Below are 10,014 nucleotides of genomic sequence, written 5' to 3' on the forward strand. Positions count from 1 at the left end.
GTACTGAATTTTGAGTTCTGAGTCCCGAATTCTGTGTTCCGGTTCTGAATTCGGACTCCTGAATTCTGAATTTTGAATTCTGAGATCTGTATCTCAGTTCTGATTTCTGAGTCGCCGATTCTGAGCTAGTATTGTGAGGAATTTATTCTGAGTTCTGACTTCAAAGTTCTCAATTGCGTTCTGAATTCTGAGTTCTGATTTCACAATTCTGAGTTACAGTTCTGATTTCTGCGTTTTGAGTTCTGAATTGTGTGTTCTGAATTCTGAGTGCTGAGAACTGAGTTCTTTGTTATGAGTCTTGAGTTCTGATGTCTGAGTTCTTTGTTCTGAATTCTAAGTTATGAAGTCCGTATTCTGAGTTCCAAATTCTCATTTCCCAGTTCTGATATTCGAGTTTGAATTCTGAGTTCAGAATTCGAAGGTGAGAATTCTGGGTTATGAATTCTGGGTTCTGAATACTGAGTTGTGATTTCTGAGTTCTGAATTCCAAGTTCTGAGTCACCATTTCTGAATTCTGAGTTCTGAGTTATGAGTTCTCAACTCTTAGTTCTGAGATCTGAGTTCGGAGTTGTAAACTGCAACCTGTATTCTGAATTCAGAGTTGTGGATTCTGAGACCAGAATTCAAGAGTTGTGAGTTGTGAGTTCTGAATTCTGAGTACTGAATTTTGAGTTCTGAGTTCCGAATTCTGTGTTCTGGGTTCTGAATTTGGATTTCTGAATTCTGATTTGTGAATTTTGAGAACTGAGCCTCATTTATGAATTCCTAGTCACAAATTCTGTGTTGCGAATTGTGACTTCTGAGTTCTGAAATTTCAACTCTGACTTCTTTGTCTGAGTTAGGAGTCCGAATATCTGAGTGCTCTAATTTGAAGTCTAAATATCGAGTTCTGAGTTCTGAGTTTTGAGTTCTGAATTCTGAGTTCTGACTTGTGAGTCTTGTGTTCTGAGTTATGAAATTGAGTTCTGAAATTAGAGTTCTGAATTCAGGGTTGTAAACTCTGAGTTCTGGTTCCTGAGGTCTGCATTCTGAGTTCTGAGTGCTGAGTTCTGAATTGTGAGTTTGAGTTCTGCGTGCTGAATTCTGAATACTGATCACTGTATTGTGTGTTCTGATTTCTAAGTTGTCAATTCTGTGTGCTGAACTGCGAGATCTGAATACTGAGTTGTCATGCTGAGTTCTCAACTCTGAGTTCTGAATTCTGAGTTCGGAGTTCTGAGATATGAATCTAATTTCTGAATTCTGAGTTCTGAGTCCTGCGTTCTGAGGAATGAGTTCTCAATCCAAAGTGCTACACTCTGAGATCTGAATTTGAATTCCGAGTGGTTAGTTCTATTTTCTGAGTTTTGAATTCTGAGATTTGAGATTTTGTTGTGAATTACATTTTGTGAGTGCCGAGTTCTGAATTTTGAGGTCTGAATCTTGAGTACTGTATTCTGAGTTCTGAGTTCAAATTTTTCAATTGCGTTCAGAATTCTGAGTTACAAATTCTGAGTTCACAGTTTCTAGTTCTGACTACTGAGTTCTGAATTTTGTGTTCTGCGTTCTGCGTTCTGAGTTCTGATAACTGAGTTCTGAATTCTTCGCTGTGAAATCTGAGTTCTGAGTTCTCATTTCCCAGTTCTGAATACTGAGTTATGAATTCTCAACTCTTAGCTCTTAGATCTGAGTTCGGAGTCTAAATTCTACAGTCTGTATTCTGATTTCAGAGTTGTGAATTCTGTGACCAGAATTCAGAGTGGTGATTTCTGAGTTCTGAGTACTGAGTACTGAATTTTGAGTTCTGAGTCCCGAATTCTGTGTTCCGGTTCTGAATTCGGACTCCTGAATTCTGAATTTTGAATTCTGAGATCTGTATCTCAGTTCTGATTTCTGAGTCGCCGATTCTGAGTTAGTATTGTGAGGAATTTATTCTGAGTTCTGACTTCAAAGTTCTCAATTGCGTTCTGAATTCTGAGTTGTGATTTCACAATTCTGAGTTACAGTTCTGATTTCTGCGTTTTGAGTTCTGAATTGTGTGTTCTGAATTCTGAGTGCTGAGAACTGAGTTCTTTGTTATGAGTCTTGAGTTCTGATGTCTGAGTTCTTTGTTCTGAATTGTAAGTTATGAAGTCCGTATTCTGAGTTCCAAATTCTCATTTCCCAGTTCTGATATTCGAGTTTGAATTCTGAGTTCAGAATTCGAAGGTGAGAATTTTGGGTTATGAATTCTGGGTTCTGAATACTGAGTTGTGATTTCTGAGTTCTGAATTCCAAGTTCTGAGTCATCATTTCTGAGTTCTGAGTTCTGAGTTATGAATTCTCAACTCTTAGTTCTGAGATCTGAGTTCGGAGTTGTAAACTGCAGCCTGTATTCTGAATTCAGAGTTGTGGATTCTGAGATCAGAATTCAGAGATGTGAGTTGTGAGTTCTGAATTCTGAGTACTGAATTTTGAGTTCTGAGTTCCGAATTCTGTGTTCTGGGTTCTGAATTTGGATTTCTGAATTCTGATTTGTGAATTTTGAGAACTGAGCCTCATTTATGAATTCCTAGTCACAAATTCTGTGTTGCGAATTGTGACTTCTGAGTTCTGAAATTTCAACTCTGACTTCTTTGTCTGAGTTAGGAGTCCGAATATCTGAGTGCTCTAATTTGAAGTCTAAATATCGAGTTCTGAGTTCTGAGTTTTGAGTTCTGAATTCTGAGTTCTGACTTCTGAGTCTTGTGTTCTGAGTTATGAAATTGAGTTCTGAAATTAGAGTTCTGAATTCAGGGTTGTAAACTCTGAGTTCTGGTTCCTGAGGTCTGCATTCTGAGTTCTGAGTGCTGAGTTCTGAATTGTGAGTTTGAGTTCTGCGTGCTGAATTCTGAATACTGACCACTGTATTGTGTGTTCTGATTTCTAAGTTGTCAATTCTGTGTGCTGAACTGCGAGATCTGAATACTGAGTTGTCATGCTGAGTTCTCAACTCTGAGTTCTGAATTCTGAGTTCTGAGTTCTGAGATATGAATCTAATTTCTGAATTCTGAGTTCTGAGTCCTGCGTTCTGAGGAATGAGTTCTCAATCCAAAGTGCTACACTCTGAGATCTGAATTTGAATTCCGAGTGGTTAGTTCTATTTTCTGAGTTTTGAATTCTGAGATTTGAGATTTTGTTGTGAATTACATTTTGTGAGTGCCGAGTTCTGAATTTTGAGGTCTGAATCTTGAGTACTGTATTCTGAGTTCTGAGTTCAAATTTTTCAATTGCGTTCAGAATTCTGAGTTACAAATTCTGAGTTCACAGTTTCTAGTTCTGACTACTGAGTTCTGAATTTTGTGTTCTGCGTTCTGCGTTCTGAGTTCTGATAACTGAGTTCTGAATTCTTAGCTGTGAAATCTGAGTTCTGAGTTCTCATTTCCCAGTTCTGAATACTGAGTTATGAATTCTCAACTCTTAGCTCTTAGATCTGAGTTCGGAGTCTAAATTCTACAGTCTGTATTCTGATTTCAGAGTTGTGAATTCTGTGACCAGAATTCAGAGTGGTGATTTCTGAGTTCTGAGTACTGAGTACTGAATTTTGAGTTCTGAGTCCCGAATTCTGTGTTCCGGTTCTGAATTCGGACTCCTGAATTCTGAAATTTGAATTCTGAGATCTGTATCTCAGTTCTGATTTCTGATTCGCCGATTCTGAGCTAGTATTGTGAGGAATTTATTCTGAGTTCTGACTTCAAAGTTCTCAATTGCGTTCTGAATTCTGAGTTCTGATTTCACAATTCTGAGTTACAGTTCTGATTTCTGCGTTTTGAGTTCTGAATTGTGTGTTCTGAATTCTGAGTGCTGAGAACTGAGTTCTTTGTTATGAGTCTTGAGTTCTGATGTCTGAGTTCTTTGTTCTGAATTCTAAGTTATGAAGTCCGTATTCTGAGTTCCAAATTCTCATTTCCCAGTTCTGATATTCGAGTTTGAATTCTGAGTTCAGAATTCGAAGGTGAGAATTCTGGTTTATGAATTCTGGGTTCTGAATACTGAGTTGTGATTTCTGAGTTCTGAATTCCAAGTTCTGAGTCATCATTTCTGAATTCTGAGTTCTGAATTATGAGTTCTCAACTATTAGTTCTGAGATCTGAGTTCGGAGTTGTAAACTGCAACCTGTATTCTGAATTCAGAGTTGTGGATTCTGAGACCAGAATTCAAGAGTTGTGAGTTGTGAGTTCTGAATTCTGAGTACTGAATTTTGAGTTCTGAGTTCCGAATTCTGTGTTCTGGGTTCTGAATTTGGATTTCTGAATTCTGATTTGTGAATTTTGAGAACTGAGCCTCATTTATGAATTCCTAGTCACAAATACTGTGTTGCGAATTGTGACTTCTGAGTTCTGAAATTTCAACTCTGACTTCTTTGTCTGAGTTAGGAGTCCGAATATCTGAGTGCTCTATTTTGAAGTCTAAATATCGAGTTCTGACTTCTGAGTCTTGTGTTCTGAGTTATGAAATTGAGTTCTGAAATTAGAGTTCTGAATTCAGGGTTGTAAACTCTGAGTTCTGGTTCCTGAGGTCTGCATTCTGAGTTCTGAGTGCTGAGTTCTCAATTGTGAGTTTGAGTTCTGCGTGCTGAATTCTGAATACTGATCACTGTATTGTGTGTTGTGATTTCTAAGTTGTCAATTCTGTGTGCTGAACTGCGAGATCTGAATACTGAGTTGTCATGCTGAGTTCTCAACTCTGAGTTCTGAATTCTGAGTTCTGAGTTCTGAGATATGAATCTAATTTCTGAATTCTGAGTTCTGAGTCCTGCGTTCTGAGGAATGAGTTCTCAATCCAAAGTGCTACACTCTGAGATCTGAATTTGAATTCCGAGTGGTTAGTTCTATTTTCTGAGTTTTGAATTCTGAGATTTGAGATTTTGTTGTGAATTACATTTTGTGAGTGCCGAGTTCTGAATTTTGAGGTCTGAATCTTGAGTACTGTATTCTGAGTTCTGAGTTCAAATTTTTCAATTGCGTTCAGAATTCTGAGTTACAAATTCTGAGTTCACAGTTTCTAGTTCTGACTACTGAGTTCTGAATTTTGTGTTCTGCGTTCTGAATTCTGAGTTCTGATAACTGAGTTCTGAATTCTTCGCTGTGAAATCTGAGTTCTGAGTTCTCATTTCCCAGTTCTGAATACTGAGTTATGAATTCTCAACTCTTAGCTCTTAGATCTGAGTTCGGAGTCTAAATTCTACAGTCTGTATTCTGATTTCAGAGTTGTGAATTCTGTGACCAGAATTCAGAGTGGTGATTTCTGAGTTCTGAGTACTGAGTACTGAATTTTGAGTTCTGAGTCCCGAATTCTGTGTTCCGGTTCTGAATTTGGACTTCTGAATTCTGAATTTTGAATTCTGAGATCTGTATCTCAGTTCTGATTTCTGAGTCGCCGATTCTGAGCTAGTATTGTGAGGAATTTATTCTGAGTTCTGACTTCAAAGTTCTCAATTGCGTTCTGAATTCTGAGTTCTGATTTCACAATTCTGAGTTACAGTTCTGATTTCTGCGTTTTGAGTTCTGAATTGTGTGTTCTGAATTCTGAGTGCTGAGAACTGAGTTCTTTGTTATGAGTCTTGAGTTCTGATGTCTGAGTTCTTTGTTCTGAATTGTAAGTTATGAAGTCCGTATTCTGAGTTCCAAATTCTCATTTCCCAGTTCTGATATTCGAGTTTGAATTCTGAGTTCAGAATTCGAAGGTGAGAATTCTGGGTTATGAATTCTGGGTTCTGAATACTGAGTTGTGATTTCTGAGTTCTGAATTCCAAGTTCTGAGTCATCATTTCTGAATTCTGAGTTCTGAGTTATGAATTCTCAACTCTTAGTTCTGAGATCTGAGTTCGGAGTTGTAAACTGCAGCCTGTATTCTGAATTCAGAGTTGTGGATTCTGAGATCAGAATTCAGAGATGTGAGTTGTGAGTTCTGAATTCTGAGTACTGAATTTTGAGTTCTGAGTTCCGAATTCTGTGTTCTGGGTTCTGAATTTGGATTTCTGAATTCTGATTTGTGAATTTTGAGAACTGAGCCTCATTTATGAATTCCTAGTCACAAATTCTGTGTTGCGAATTGTGACTTCTGAGTTCTGAAATTTCAACTCTGACTTCTTTGTCTGAGTTAGGAGTCCGAATATCTGAGTGCTCTAATTTGAAGTCTAAATATCGAGTTCTGAGTTCTGAGTTTTGAGTTCTGAATTCTGAGTTCTGACTTGTGAGTCTTGTGTTCTGAGTTATGAAATTGAGTTCTGAAATTAGAGTTCTGAATTCAGGGTTGTAAACTCTGAGTTCTGGTTCCTGAGGTCTGCATTCTGAGTTCTGAGTGCTGAGTTCTGAATTGTGAGTTTGAGTTCTGCGTGCTGAATTCTGAATACTGATCACTGTATTGTGTGTTCTGATTTCTAAGTTGTCAATTCTGTGTGCTGAACTGCGAGATCTGAATACTGAGTTGTCATGCTGAGTTCTCAACTCTGAGTTCTGAATTCTGAGTTCTGAGTTCTGAGATATGAATCTAATTTCTGAATTCTGAGTTCTGAGTCCTGCGTTCTGAGGAATGAGTTCTCAATCCAAAGTGCTACACTCTGAGATCTGAATTTGAATTCCGAGTGGTTAGTTCTATTTTCTGAGTTTTGAATTCTGAGATTTGAGATTTTGTTGTGAATTACATTTTGTGAGTGCCGAGTTCTGAATTTTGAGGTCTGAATCTTGAGTACTGTATTCTGAGTTCTGAGTTCAAATTTTTCAATTGCGTTCAGAATTCTGAGTTACAAATTCTGAGTTCACAGTTTCTAGTTCTGACTACTGAGTTCTGAATTTTGTGTTCTGCGTTCTGAGTTCTGAGTTCTGATAACTGAGTTCTGAATTCTTAGCTGTGAAATCTGAGTCCTGAGTTCTCATTTCCCAGTTCTGAATACTGAGTTATGAATTCTCAACTCTTAGCTCTTAGATCTGAGTTCGGAGTCTAAATTCTACAGTCTGTATTCTGATTTCAGAGTTGTGAATTCTGTGACCCGAATTCAGAGTGGTGATTTCTGAGTTCTGAGTACTGAGTATTGAATTTTGAATTCTGAGTCCCGAATTCTGTGTTCCGGTTCTGAATTCTGACTCCTGAATTCTGAATTTTGAATTCTGAGATCTGTATCTCAGTTCTGATTTCTGAGTCGCCGATTCTGAGCTAGTATTGTGAGGAATTTATTCTGAGTTCTGACTTCAAAGTTCTCAATTGCGTTCTGAATTCTGAGTTCTGATTTCACAATTCTGAGTTACAGTTCTGATTTCTGCGTTTTGAGTTCTGAATTGTGTGTTCTGAATTCTGAGTGCTGAGAACTGAGTTCTTTGTTATGAGTCTTGAGTTCTGATGTCTGAGTTCTTTGTTCTGAATTCTAAGTTATGAAGTCCGTATTCTGAGTTCCAAATTCTCATTTCCCAGTTCTGATATTCGAGTTTGAATTCTGAGTTCAGAATTCGAAGGTGAGAATTCTGGGTTATGAATTCTGGGTTCTGAATACTGAGTTGTGATTTCTGAGTTCTGAATTCCAAGTTCTGAGTCATCATTTCTGAATTCTGAGTTCTGAGTTATGAATTCTCAACTCTTAGTTCTGAGATCTGAGTTCGGAGTTGTAAACTGCAGCCTGTATTCTGAATTCAGAGTTGTGGATTCTGAGATCAGAATTCAGAGATGTGAGTTGTGAGTTCTGAAATCTGAGTACTGAATTTTGAGTTCTGAGTTCCGAATTCTGTGTTCTGGGTTCTGAATTTGGATTTCTGAATTCTGATTTGTGAATTTTGAGAACTGAGCCTCATTTATGAATTCCTAGTCACAAATTCTGTGTTGCGAATTGTGACTTCTGAGTTCTGAAATTTCAACTCTGACTTCTTTGTCTGAGTTAGGAGTCCGAATATCTGAGTGCTCTAATTTGAAGTCTAAATATCGAGTTCTGAGTTCTGAGTTTTGAGTTCTGAATTCTGAGTTCTGACTTCTGAGTCTTGTGTTCTGAGTTATGAAATTGAGTTCTGAAATTAGAGTTCTGAATTCAGGGTTGTAAACTCTGAGTTCTGGTTCCTGAGGTCTGCATTCTGAGTTCTGAGTGCTGAGTTCTCAATTGTAAGTTTGAGTTCTGCGTGCTGAATTCTGAATACTGATCACTGTATTGTGTGTTCTGATTTCTATGTTGTCAATTCTGTGTGCTGAACTGCGAGATCTGAATACTGAGTTGTCATGCTGAGTTCTCAACTCTGAGTTCTGAATTCTGAGTTCTGAGTCCTGCGTTCTGAGGAATGAGTTCTCAATCCAAAGTGCTACACTCTGAGATCTGAATTTGAATTCCGAGTGGTTAGTTCTATTTTCTGAGTTTTGAATTCTGAGATTTGAGATTTTGTTGTGAATTACATTTTGTGAGTGCCGAGTTCTGAATTTTGAGGTCTGAATCTTGAGTACTGTATTCTGAGTTCTGAGTTCAAATTTTTCAATTGCGTTCAGAATTCTGAGTTACAAATTCTGAGTTCACAGTTTCTAGTTCTGACTACTGAGTTCTGAATTTTGTGTTCTGCGTTCTGAGTTCTGATAACTGAGTTCTGAATTCTTCGCTGTGAAATCTGAGTTCTGAGTTCTCATTTCCCAGTTCTGAATACTGAGTTATGAATTCTCAACTCTTAGCTCTTAGATCTGAGTTCGGAGTCTAAATTCTACAGTCTGTATTCTGATTTCAGAGTTGTGGATTCTGAGATCAGAATTCAGAGTTGTGAGTTGTGAGTTCTGAATTCTGAGTACTGAATTTTGAGTTCTGATTACCAATTCTGTGTTCTGGGTTTTGAATTTGGATTTCTGAATTCTGATTTGTGAATTTTGAGAACTGAGCCTCATTTATGAATTCCTAGTCACAAATTCTGTGTTGCGAATTGTGACTTCTGAGTTCTGAAATTTCAACTCTGACTTCTTTGTCTGAGTTAGGAGTCCGAATATCTGAGTGCTCTATTTTGAAGTCTAAATATCGAGTTCTGAGTTCTGAGTTTTGAGTTCTGAATTCTGAGTTCTGACTTCTGAGTCTTGTGTCCTGAGTTATGAAATTGAGTTCTGAAATTAGAGTTCTGAATTCAGGGTTGTAAACTCTGAGTTCTGGTTCCTGAGGTCTGCATTCTGAGTTCTGAGTGCTGAGTTCTGAATTGTGAGTTTGAGTTCTGCGTGCTGAATTCTGAATACTGATCACTGTATTGTGTGTTCTGATTTCTAAGTTGTCAATTCTGTGTGCTGAACTGCGAGATCTGAATACTGAGTTGTCATGCTGAGTTCTCAACTCTGAGTTCTGAATTCTGAGTTCTGAGTTCTGAGATATGAATCTAATTTCTGAATTCTGAGTTCTGAGTTCTGCGTTCTGAGGAATGAGTTCTCAATCCAAAGTGCTACACTCTGAGATCTGAATTTGAATTCCGAGTGGTTAGTTCTATTTTCTGAGTTTTGAATTCTGAGATTTGAGATTTTGTTGTGAATTACATTTTGTGAGTGCTGAGTTCTGAATTTTGAGGTCTGAATCTTGAGTACTGTATTCTGAGTTCTGAGTTTAAATTTTTCAATTGCGTTCAGAATTCTGAGTTACAAATTCTGAGTTCACAGTTTCTAGTTCTGACTACTGAGTTCTGAATTTTGTGTTCTGCGTTCTGAGTTCTGAGTTCTGATAACTGAGTTCTGAATTCTTAGCTGTGAAATCTGAGTTCTGAGTTCTCATTTCCCAGTTCTGAATACTGAGTTATGAATTCTCAACTCTTAGCTCTTAGATCTGAGTTCGGAGTCTAAATTCTACAGTCTGTATTCTGATTTCAGAGTTGTGAATTCTGTGACCAGAATTCAGAGTGGTGATTTCTGAGTTCTGAGTACTGAGTACTGAATTTTGAGTTCTGAGTCCCGAATTCTGTGTTCCGGTTCTGAATTTGGACTTCTGAATTCTGAATTTTGAATTCTGAGATCTGTATCTCAGTTATGATTTCTGAGTCGCCGATTCTGAGCTGGTATTGTGAGGAATTTATTCTGAGTTCTGACTTC

Source organism: Ochotona princeps, chromosome Y (genome assembly GCF_030435755.1).
Source record: "Ochotona princeps isolate mOchPri1 chromosome Y, mOchPri1.hap1, whole genome shotgun sequence".
NCBI classification, from domain to species: Eukaryota; Metazoa; Chordata; class Mammalia; order Lagomorpha; family Ochotonidae; genus Ochotona; species Ochotona princeps.